At 38.9% G+C, this 12,353-nt stretch overlaps 1 pseudogene; it reads right to left on the reverse strand.

Moving 5' to 3' along the window:
- Positions 1-4,949: 4,949 nt before the first annotated feature.
- LOC126773958 (uncharacterized) lies at positions 4,950-6,189 on the reverse strand (annotated as a pseudogene).
- Positions 6,190-12,353: the final 6,164 nt, after the last annotated feature.

Raw genomic sequence — 12,353 nt, forward strand, 5'->3', positions numbered from 1 at the left:
GTTACCGGCAAGCCCGCTAGGCCCGACCAAGGTAGCGGTCGCGGTATCGGCAGGGCAGGGGGTGCTAAGAATCACCGGTTCACGGCAGGCTACCGTATAAAACGACTGAAAATGGCAACGTATAATGGACGCTCGATGAGGCTGGACCATCACCTCGCCGAATTAGAAGTAGAGTTAAGTCATATAAACTGGCATATACTGGGGTTATCTGAAGTCCGAAGACAGGGGGAGGACACGATAACTCTAGAGTCCGGTAACTTACTCTACTTCCGCGAAGGTGATAACCTCTCCCAGGGTGGTGTCGGTTTTCTAGTCAAAAAGGATCTCATTAGCAGCATTGTGGAAATCAGTAGTGTGTCGAACCGGGTAGCGTACCTTGTCCTAAAACTTTCCGACAGGTACTCCCTGAAGGTTGTACAGGTATATGCGCCAACTTCGACATACTCTGATGATGTGGTCGAAGCGATGTACGAGGACATCGCAAAGGCCCTCAACGATACCTCGAGGGCCCACTACAATGTTGTTATGGGAGACTTTAATGCTAAAGTGGGAGTACAAGATAGCGGTGAATCGAAAGTCGGACCTTACGGCTTGGGCTGCAGAAATCACAGGGGGCAAATGCTGGTAAACTTTCTCGAAGCGCAGGGGCTTTTTTTGATGAATTCTTTCTTTCAAAAGAAGCCTCAGAGGAGGTGGACCTGGCGAAGCCCCGATAACGTGACAAGGAACGAGATAGACTTTATCATCTCGAATAAAAGGCACATATTTAGAGATGTTTCAGTGATCAACAGGTTTAATACCGGAAGTGATCACCGCTTGGTTCGAGGCACTCTAAATATCAACTTAAAAACCGAAAGATCGAGAATGATGAGGTCTACTCTCCGACCTACCATGCTCCAAGCTGCTCAAGGCTCCGAAAATTTCCAAATGGAACTTCAAAATCAATTCACCGCGTTGGAAACCATAAGCAGCATTGATGAGAGAACCGACACGCTGGTCAAAATACTGCAAAACACATCCCGCAAGTGTTTTCCGCCACAGAGAAGAGACAACGCACCAAAACTCTCTGCTGAGACACTCGAGCTCATGAGAAAACGACGAGAACTACCATCGTTTTTGTCAGATAAGGCCTTAAACCGAACAATAAAAACGCTGACGCGACGCGATCTCCGACGCTCCAATACCCGTGCCATCAAGGCTGCGATTGAGCAAAATCGGGGATCGAAAGTGTTCGCTCGCAAGTTTGGGAGGCCGCGTCTGACAAAACTTAAAACTGAAAATGGTGGGGTCGTTACCTCTAGGCCTGAGGTTATCGGAGAAGTAGAGAGGTTTTATGGGCAGTTGTTCTCTTCAAGATCGGATAAACCCGTGGGAATCAGTATTGATGACCAGCGCGCCCCTCTTATGCGCCATTACTCCGAGGAGCTCCCGGTCGTTGACCAAGGAGAGATTAGGGCGGCTCTAGAACAGCTTAAAAACAACAAAGCTCCGGGAGATGACGGAATCACAACAGAGTTGCTTAAGGCAGCCGGGACTCCGGTCCTGAAAGAGCTAGCAAGCCTCTTTAATTCCGTCATCCAACATGGCAAGACCCCGGAAACGTGGAGCGGGAGTGAGGTGGTACTGTTTTTCAAGAAAGGTGATAAAACCCTCTTGAAAAACTACAGACCAATCTTCCTCCTGAGTCACGTGTATAAGCTGTTCTCAAGAGTCGTCACGAACCGTCTCGCCAGACGACTTGACGAGTTCCAGCCCCCAGAGCAAGCCGGCTTTCGATCAGGCTACAGCACCGTGGACCACATCCATACTGTTCGGCAGATTGTGCAGAAGACCGAAGAGTACAATCAGCCGCTGTGTATGGCATTTGTGGACTACGAGAAAGCCTTCGACTCCATCGAAACCTGGGCAGTGCTCAACTCATTGCAGAGATGTCATATCGATTGGAGATATATCGAGGTACTGAGATGTCTGTAAAACGCCGCTACAATGACTGTCCACATCCAGGACTGTAAGACGAAGGCGATCCAACTGCGCAGAGGGGTGAGACAGGGGGATGTAATATCCCCGAAACTGTTCACCAACGCGTTGGAAGACGTTTTCAAAACGCTGGATTGGACTAGGTATGGAGTCAATGTAAACGGCGAGTACATTTCACACCTTCGATTTGCCGACGATATCGTCATCATAGCAGAGTCGCTGGAACAACTCACTGAAATGCTGCGTAGCCTAGGCGAGTCTTCCCGGTGTGTCAGTCTCGGTATGAACTTGGACAAGACCAAGGTCATGTTCAATAGGCATGTCGTGCCGGGACCGATATACGTCGAGGGGAAACCTCTCGAAGTTGTTAGTGAATATACCTACCTAGGACAGATAATACAAGTCGGTAGGAACAACTTCGAGAAGGAAGCCGATCGAAGAATTCGCTTGGGATGGGCAGCATTTGGCAACCTTTGTCAAGTCCTCAAGTCGTCTATACCACAATGTTTGAAGACGAAAGTCTTCAAACAATGCGTCTTACCTGCCATGACATACGGTGCCGAAACGTGGACACTAACTGCGGGACTAGTCCACAAATTCAAAGTCGCTCAGCGTGCTATGGAGCGAGCTATGCTCGGAGTATCTTTGAAGGATAAGATCAGAAATGAGATTATCCGGAAAAGAACCGGAGTCACCGACATAGCTTGCAAAATTAGCAGGCTGAAGTGGCAGTGGGCTGGTCACGTATGTCGTAGGACCGATGGCCGTTGGAGTAGACGAGTCCTAGAGTGGAGACCGCGAATCGGCAAGCGCAGCGTAGGGCGCCCTCCAGCCAGGTGGACCGACGACCTTAAGAAGGTGGCGGGCACCAACTGGATGCGGAAGGTGGAGGACAGGGAGCTTTGGCGCACCTTGGGAGAGGCCTATGTTCAGCAGTGGACAACGATTGGCTGTTGATTGTTTACAGAGGAAGAGGAAATAAAGTGTTTATTATGTGTTTAAGATTATCGAGATTGAAATTGGCAGGAAACGTTTCCCGCTGACGCCCTATCCCCAATGTTCTCAAAAACTACCATATCCTAGATGTTCCGCTTTTTTCGATAGCATTAGTAATAAACTTACGCTGAGCATCACGACAAAGCATACTGCAACGATTTTGCAGGTGCTTATATTTTAAAAGATTATCGTTCGTCGCATTTCTTTTATATCTAGCTTTCGCAGCATTACGCTTTGCCATGAGTGCTTTAATGTCCTGAGTTAGCCAAGGAGCCGGTAGGTGCTTAAGCTTGATAGGTCTTAAAGGGGCATGTACATCCAATAGATCATTTAATAGGGAATTAAATATACTCATTTTATCGTCTTCTGAGCTGGCATTATATATTGCGGTCCAGTTGATATTGTTTAGATCAGCCATAAAATTGGGAGTATTAAAATTCTGCTAATTTCGCCGCATGACTATGGTGGGCTTAGCCCGCGGAGGCCGTATCCTATAGGATAAATAAATTAAGTCATGGTAAGAAAAGGCTTCAGCGGGAAGCTGACCATGTGCATCAACATGACTAGGCGAGGAAACAACCATTAAGTCCAACAGCGATGGCAAACAATTTGGAAAAAAATGAGTTGCGTTCGTATGAAGTACGTTAAGGTTACAGCTATTAATTATATTTTTAAATCGTTTGGCGCGTTGATCATCTTTAATTAAACAAGTATTAAAATCTCCCATAATGATTGTGTGATCAACAGACGCACTAAATTGTTCCAACAAATTTTCAAAATTATCAAAATAATTAATAGTAAGGGACGGACTATAAAAAACACCGAGATGTTGAGATGGCCGAATAAGACTTCCATAAAAATATGTTCAGATGACTCACAGTATTGTGTAGGAGATTTATTTAAAATAGTAAAGGGGATATGACTACGGAGACATTTTGCCACTCCACCACCATCTTTACCGGTACGATCATTCCGGATCAGATGAAAGCCAGGCAAACAGTAAGAAGTTGAAGGTAAGCAGGGTTTCAGAAAAGATTCGAATACTAGGACGGCATGAATATGTTTACTATCGAAGGAAGACAGAAAATCGGGTTAATGAGATGGTATACTATGTGCATTTATATGCACTACATTAAAATTTCTAGTGAAACCGGAGAAAGTTGAATCTAAAAGAAAAATTAGAGGAAGAGAAGCACTATGAAAACTATCATCACTAGAGAGCACTGCGTCACTAAGATACTCACTATTGTCATTCGAGTCACTTTTGAAATCATGCTTGTTATATTAACAACCAATATATATATATATATATATATATATATATATATATATAAGTTCTGACCAAGGCATATTCTCTAACCCGCCAGCAGTATGTGAGATAGCATTTTAAAATTAATATTGATAATACCAATCATAATAAACAATAGGAGTGGACACAATTTTAAAGATTTAAGTGACACGGTAAAGAAAACAATAAAAAAAAAAACTAAAAAAAGCATACATCAGTATTATGAATAATTACACAAAAAGTATCCATAGACTATAGAACTATTATAACAAGCTATTAAACTATCCCAAAAAAACAAGAAACATTTAAATAATAAAAGGAATATTAAAAAAAAGACGTACTAATTAAAGTAATACAAAAATAAGTGTAAGATATTAAATTACTATAGTTATTGTACTAAAAAAAAACTACGGCCAAAATGCAAGAGTCCAAAGCCAATCAACTACAATTAGCATGTAAACTTGTCAAACGTCTAATTGTTCACATTGTACCGACATGTCCATAAATTATAAATAATGAAAGTAAAAATAGAACAATATAGTATCTAACATAAATACAAAATAGAAATCGAAGCTGAACACTAATGTTCTAAAGTATACGATATTAATTTACTTATATATTAAACATATTAATATATATAATATTAAATATATTTAATAATGCTACAGTACGTCTAACAAAACAGGGCTTACTTATTGACAGTTCTCTTGCTTCGAATAGCCTGTGTGGAACTGGTAGATTTAGCATTTGATTCGACAGAACTGGTACTGGGAATAGCAGCAGGAATAGTAGCCAAAGGAATATCATTCTGTGTGCATTTGATTGAATTAAATTCAGCTGTTGTGACAATACGATGGCGCTTACCGTCTGACCCAGTAACAATAACGGCACCATCCTTCGTCCAGCATTTATATATTCCAAACTTCCGTCTCGCAGCCATAAACAGTTCATGTACTATGTATTTACTGGTGGTAGGGCTTTGTGCAAGCTCGTCTGGGTAGGTACCACCCACTCATCAGATATTCTACCGCAAAACAGCAATACTTGATATTGTTGTGTTCCGGTTTGAAGGGTGAGTGAGCCAGTGTAATTACAGGCACAAGGGACATAAAATCTTAGTTCCCAAGGTTGGTGGCGCATTGGATATGTAAGCGATGGTTGACATTTCTTACAATGCCAATGTCTAAGAGCGTTGGTGACCACTTACCATCAGGTGGCCCATATGCTCGTCCGCCTTCCTATTCTATAAAAAAAAAAAAAAAATGTCTCCTTAGTAAGGAATTCCGAAAGAGTTACACCCGTATATTTGAGAGATGTTTTCGAGTACCAGATTTTATTACGAAGCGACGCGTCATGAAATTTGACAAGAATAGCTCGAGGCTTATCTCGCGTGGATTGATCCAATCGCTGGCATCGGCTGAGCTTATCCATGGTAAGCTCAGGCAACTTGAGATGATCTGATAAAACCCTCGACACCACAGTTGGTACATTCTCCCTGACTTCTTCAGTAATTCCAATGCAAGAGGAGCATCTTCCTTCTACTTCGCATCTCCATTTGGTTATATTGCTTTGATAGGAGTTCAACTTGCTTCTGAAGGCTCTCCAACGCAGTTAAAACAAAGACTCTAAATGTATTAAACTGAGCCGCTATGTTGGTGGTTGGACTTGATGCTGGGATAGAACTCTGAAGAGTCTTTTGAAATTCAGCCATCCGTGAGTTGAAGTGTTCAGTCAGGTCTTGAATTGAGTGCTTGATGGACTCCATAGTGCAAATGTGAATGTATTATATATTCTTTCAATGTTTCTGTTTATGGGGGATTAAATCCGTGTTATGGAGATTTAGCTGGCAGGTAGGGAACACAATTAGCACATTTGTATTAGTATAATTATTGATCTTCCAATTTATTTAATTGAAATTAACAAGAGCTCTTATAAAACCGTGTTATCTTTTATTTGACACCTACCCGAAAAAAAAAGATACATAGAACTAATGTGACGAGATTAGATAAAATAGCCAGATGTCCTGTCCAAAAAGTCCTAATATTTACTCTTTGATTAATCTAAGTGATTAAGTTTTCTATCAAGTGCGTCATCTAAACTCAATATGTGTGTCATCAGTTTTAATGATTAATTCGATTCGGATTAATTTATTGAAAGAGATTAATTATTATTATCTGAGCAATTATTTACACCATGAGACGTATATGTAGGGGACATAGGGTCAAGAAAGGTATAATATACTAATTGACGAAATAAATACTATCATATATTTATTTATTTAATAGGAACACTAACAATATACATATTAAATGGTGGCATACATAACATCCAAAGAAATAAAAACCACCTTTTGATATGTATATCGATTACAAGTGTACACAACATTCACAAAGTATCGCGTTAACATGAAATAAAATAAAAAATAATAATTATTGACCTATGCTTTCTTCATTAACACAGTGTGAAAAAAAACAACAGGATCTCATCGCACTATTTTGAAAATAGACTCGCTGTCAAATAGTTAATCCATGAGCTTTTTTTTAAAAGTAATGAATCTGTCATAAAAGATGTCAATGCCATGTATAACTTTTGTCAATTCATTATGTCGAGCACATATGCGCACTATCGGAGCCAGCTTTCCAAGACGAATTTTCGTGATATAGGTTTGAAGGTTTAAGTAATTTTGATTTCGAGAAGCTTCTCACATAATTTCTTAAAGTTTACGAACTCTGCTATTAATTATAATTTGGACGTTAATTAATTGAAGCCTATGTCAAATGTTGTTTTAGAATTTTGTACTTGTCTTTTCTTAAAGAACTTTGTTATTGTAGCTATTTATTATATTTGTTAATTATATAGTAATTTTTTTTATGTATATATACATGTATGTACATAAATCAAAATTACTTCAACCCTTGATTATAGTATTAGTCATTAGTGTTGCGAGGTTATTAGTGTTTATAAATAACCATGTACAGTTTGAATATAACCTTAATTAGCCAAGCCGAGATGGCCCAGTGGTAAGAACGCGTGAATCTTAACCGATGATCGTGGGTTTAAACCCGGGCAAGCACCACTGAATTTTCATGTGCTTAATTTGTGATTATAATTCATCTCGTGCTTTACGGTGAAGGAAAACATCGTGAGGAAACCTGCATGTGTCTAATTTCACTGAAATTCTGCCACATGTGTATTCCACCAACCCGCATTGGAGCAGCGTGGTGGAAAAAGCTCCAAAACCTTCTCCTCAAAATGAGGAGAGGAGGCCTTTAGCCCAGCAGTGGGACATTCACAGGCTGTTTCGGTTTCGGTTCGGTTAATTAGCCAAGTCGTGCAGAAATTACCAATAAACTCACTAATGAGTACACGCACAAAAATGGGAGTCAATGTAGAATTACCCTATGCTTGTACTTTGAGATGAATATAATATAATGAATTATTTGATTAAAGAACAGTGACAATTAATAGCATATAGCTGTTCCATATAATATAAATACCGTTTTTATATATACAACCGTCAGTAATCTGAGTAACTAAACTCACATACAAAATGTATGAGCTTCGTATGCCATCAATAATAGACTACTAATAATGTACATAACTTATACCAATGGATATATTACAGAGGATGAGCATCGCAGTAATTAGTTGATTTCTTTCAATTTCGACACATTTTGCTCAATATTGCTCTTTTCCGTTATAATATTTATGAACTTTATTTGGTATTCCAGTTGGCCATTATTATTCGTATTAAGGTATAAAATTAACCGAGTTACAAACCAAGAATGGCTTAGTAGCTCAGGGATGGTTGGCGTGGTTGGTAGATACTTGCTTTTCACGAAGGTTCGATTCTCTTGGGGTGCATGTCAGTCACCTCCACGTGGTGCACCCTGGGCAACGGGGTCGACCAGCAATCAATTTTTCCGGATTGTTTGTCGATCGCGGCTGAGACTGACGCGGCGGAAGTGCCACGGGCCGCTCCTAGTACTTCTCTATTGCACAGAGTGGACCAACGAACGGCTTCGTGGCCAGTAGGAGGACTCCGGAGTCCTTTTGGGCCGCCGGAGAAAGGAGGAGGAGTTGGTCTCCGGAGTCCTTTTGGGCTGCCGGAGACAGGAGGAAGGAGTAGAGGAGGGAGATGCGGGTTCACCCAGTTTCGGTGTCGATGCTGGGTGGACAGACTTCGGTTACCGCCTTCTCAAACCATCCCTAAACCAACGTTTCCCCATCCAGGCGCCTGCCTGTGGTGGGACCGAGGGCCTTGTCTTCACCGGCCGGGCCAAGAGGAGACAACCTCAATAAATAACAACCGGTGGGTCGCTCACCCAAAGCGACAGCCGCAGGCGGGGTCGCGGTGGTGTTCTAACGCGTTCCCGTAACCCCGCCACCATACGGTGAGACGGAAGCGAGGAGGTTTTAGTGGGTAGTACGGTAGGTAGGACGGTGGCCTTCTGCCTCGTGAGTCCCACATATCTGTCCTGGTCGTGTCCGGGTGGGAGGCGTAAATGCATTTCCTCCTCGAAAAAAAAAAAAAAAGGTTCGATTCTCTTCCAGGACAGACATTTGTGTGCATGAACATATCTGTTTGTTCTGAGTCTGGGTGTAATTATCTATATAAATATATATTTACAAAAGAAAAGTCAGTTGTAAGTCAGTTGTCTGATCTCATAGTACAATCTGCTTAGTTGGGAATCAAAGGGCCGTGTGTGAGTAATGTCCCAGGATCTTATTATTATTAGTATTGAGGTCGGGTTACTTCGTAACTGTGACCGGTCATTACCTGCGTAAATCGGAAGGTGTCGTTTTCGTCTTATCCAGGCTTCGAAGGTTGGCAGGATCGCTCTAACGATGCGTTGATGCCTAACATAAGGCAAGACAACGGTCAAACGCGCCCGCGTTTCATTTCTCTTCATAATAAAAAAATATTAAGTACGCAGGCTGGCAAATAAACCATATTATGGTAAGTGGTCACCAAGGTGGTACCGACTGTACCAACCGTTAATACGCCACCAACCTAGGCCACAAATAACCAACTAAGAAGTCATGTCACTTATGCCTGTGGTGGTATGTGGTTAAACATTGGTTCGCTCACGCCTCAAACCTACCTAACAATACTAAATTGTGCTGTTTAGCGGTAGAATAAATTATGAGTGGGTGGTACCTACCAACTTACCACCAAGTAATAGCTATTTAATCAAGCTACTCAGTCGTCTAGACAGTAAATGAAACAAATAATAAAATAATTGAATAGCTTAGTACACGTTTACTGAAATCAGATTTTATCAACAAGATTATAAATGATTACATAAACGAAGGAATATTTTATCCGTAACGGATGCTTGAATGTGAATACCCGATCGAGGGCTTATTGATAAGATCACAGATAAAGGGATCCTGTTTCCCTAGAGTTTTAAGGGACGAATACATGAATAGATGTGTTATAAAATACTATATTAATAAATTTATTTTATTGTTTGACGGTACCTTTTTAGGTATTCATTCTGACATGTAAACGTAAATACTCCATTATAATTAGTCAACCGCTGGGCAAAGGTCTATGCTTAAATAGCCAGAATGAGAACGATGAATATTCATGGTATTATTATTAGGCAAGCGGTTGAATGTTTTAGAAATAAAAATAAAATCTATATAGAACTATCACTCTAAAAAGAGTCTTTAAATATATTTTTGTATACATGTATGTAAAGAAATAATCGTAATACTTCTTTAATGTTTGCTATGATTACCTTCGCGCTGGCTTTTTATTTTCTTTAATAGTTTATCTGTGCTAATTAAAATAAATCGGAATGACGTTAAGAGATATGATGTTTTAAAAAGTTGTTTTTAGCTTAAAAGTAATAAGGGATTGTGAAGGATACGACATGTGGAATAATAAACTTTAAATGTTCTTTGGTTACAGAGCAACCTTAAGTTTATTTATTTGTAATCCTTCATTGAAATAAAAAAAATGCTTACATGTATACCGTTAGTGACAAATCGATTATTTCATGAATTATTCAATTGAATCATAAAGCCGAGATGACCTAGTGTTTAGAACGCATGTATCTTAACCAATAATCGTGAGCTCAAACCCAGACAAGCACCACTGAACTTTCATGTGCTTAATTTGTGACCTATTAAAATACATTGAATAATGCAGACTTTTCTTAAATATAATACACTAAATTTATGTTTGGATTAAATTAAGCAACCAGAAATGTGTCCAAGGGTTTAAGGCTGTTTCAGTAATTTGACGACAGAACCACTCGGATGGCGTTTGATTAGAATTTTATGAGAGTTCACTGCGATCATTGATATCCTAATCGACCGCGCTGCTTGTATAATATTGGCTAGGCTAGTAATAAAATATTATTAATGGATTATTTACCAAAGAATAATATATCTGATATATTTATTGGTAATATTTTAGTTTTAATAAAATCAAATACAAGACCAACAAAGTTGAGTATTACTAAAAACGACATATTCGTTTAACTTAAAAATAAAAAATTACTGATTTATAAATTTGTAAAGGACTAACATTGTTAGATCACTTTTATGCTATCGTGTTTTTTTATATATTTTGTCTTTTATGTAATACTTAATATTTATAATTGAATAATTTATAAATTATTAATTATTTTAATCTAATTACTATAAACTATTTGTAAGCTAAAACTTTAATTATATATAATGTTATAATGGTAAAGCAGATGAGCAAATGTGCCACCTGAAATTAAGTGGTAACTTTCACTTATAGAAACTGCAAGAAGACTAAATCATTCCATCCACTGACAATGCACTACCGATCACGAGATGTTATATATTTGTGCTTATAACATTAACCTACATTTTGTTGCATTTTGTATGAAAGGCAAGTGGACTTTCATACAAAATGCAGCAAAATAAAGTGATGTTTGGAGAATTTATAAAACTGGTGAGCAACCAGTAACCATTGGGTAAAGGAAAATGAAATAATTTCCTGGCTAAATTAATGACTAGGATCAATCGTACTATATTTAATAATTGTATAATAAAATTTTAATATATATTATAAATATATAAGTGGAAGAATCAAGATACAATATCCTCAATAACCTGAAAGCATTAACGAATTTTACCTTTTCTTATATAGTTAATATTGGACGGATTGGTGGACGGGTAGATTTTTTTTTACATCGTAGGTAGGCGGACGAGCATATGGGCCACCTGACGGTGGGTGGTCACCAACGACCATAGACATTGGCATTGTAAGAAATGTTAACCATCTTCAATGCGTCACCAACCTTGAGAACTAATATGTCATGTCCCTTGTGCCTGTAATTACACTGGCTCAGTCACCCTTCAAACCCTAGAATATCTGATGAGTGGGTGGTACCTATTGAGACTAGCTTGCACAAAGCCCTACTACCAGGATAGATAAGCCACTTGTTTGTAAATGGTCACCGCCACATTGGCACCATAAGAATTACATCACCAATCTTGGGAAGTACAATGTGTTTCCCATTTTACCTGTAAATACGTAAGTAATCCTTTCGAACTGAACACAACAATAAGAATTGCTGTTTGGCGGTAGAATATGTGATATGTACCAAGACGCACCAATTATTATAGCAAATCTTATTTTCTTATTATTATAGCAAATTATTATAGCAAATCTTATTTTCTTATTAAAAATCAGAAACCCAATTTCAATTTTAACACAAACATTTTTTAAGCCAACATATATTCATGTAAAGATTGGTGCGAAATAGATTATGGAAACACAATAGCACTTGAAAAACAAAAAACAAAATAATCGTAAAATGGACATGAAAATGGAACAAACAAAGAACGACTCGTCAATATGAGTCCGCGCAAAATTGATGAAGAGCGTCGATTGATGACGTCATGGGAATAACTGGCAGCTACCAAATATTGTTCCATCACTCATTACAGGTTTTGTTTTGTATTTTTTTGAGGAAATTGTTGAACAGTGGAGTTATGGAAAACTGGATAATGGATGAACTTGTAGAGTTCATGTTCAAACTGTGATAGAGTTTAAAAAAGGCATCTTGCCTTTTTTAAACTCTATCACAGTTTGAACATGAAA

This window comes from Nymphalis io, chromosome 15 (genome assembly GCF_905147045.1).
Source record: "Nymphalis io chromosome 15, ilAglIoxx1.1, whole genome shotgun sequence".
NCBI lineage: Eukaryota > Metazoa > Arthropoda > Insecta > Lepidoptera > Nymphalidae > Nymphalis > Nymphalis io.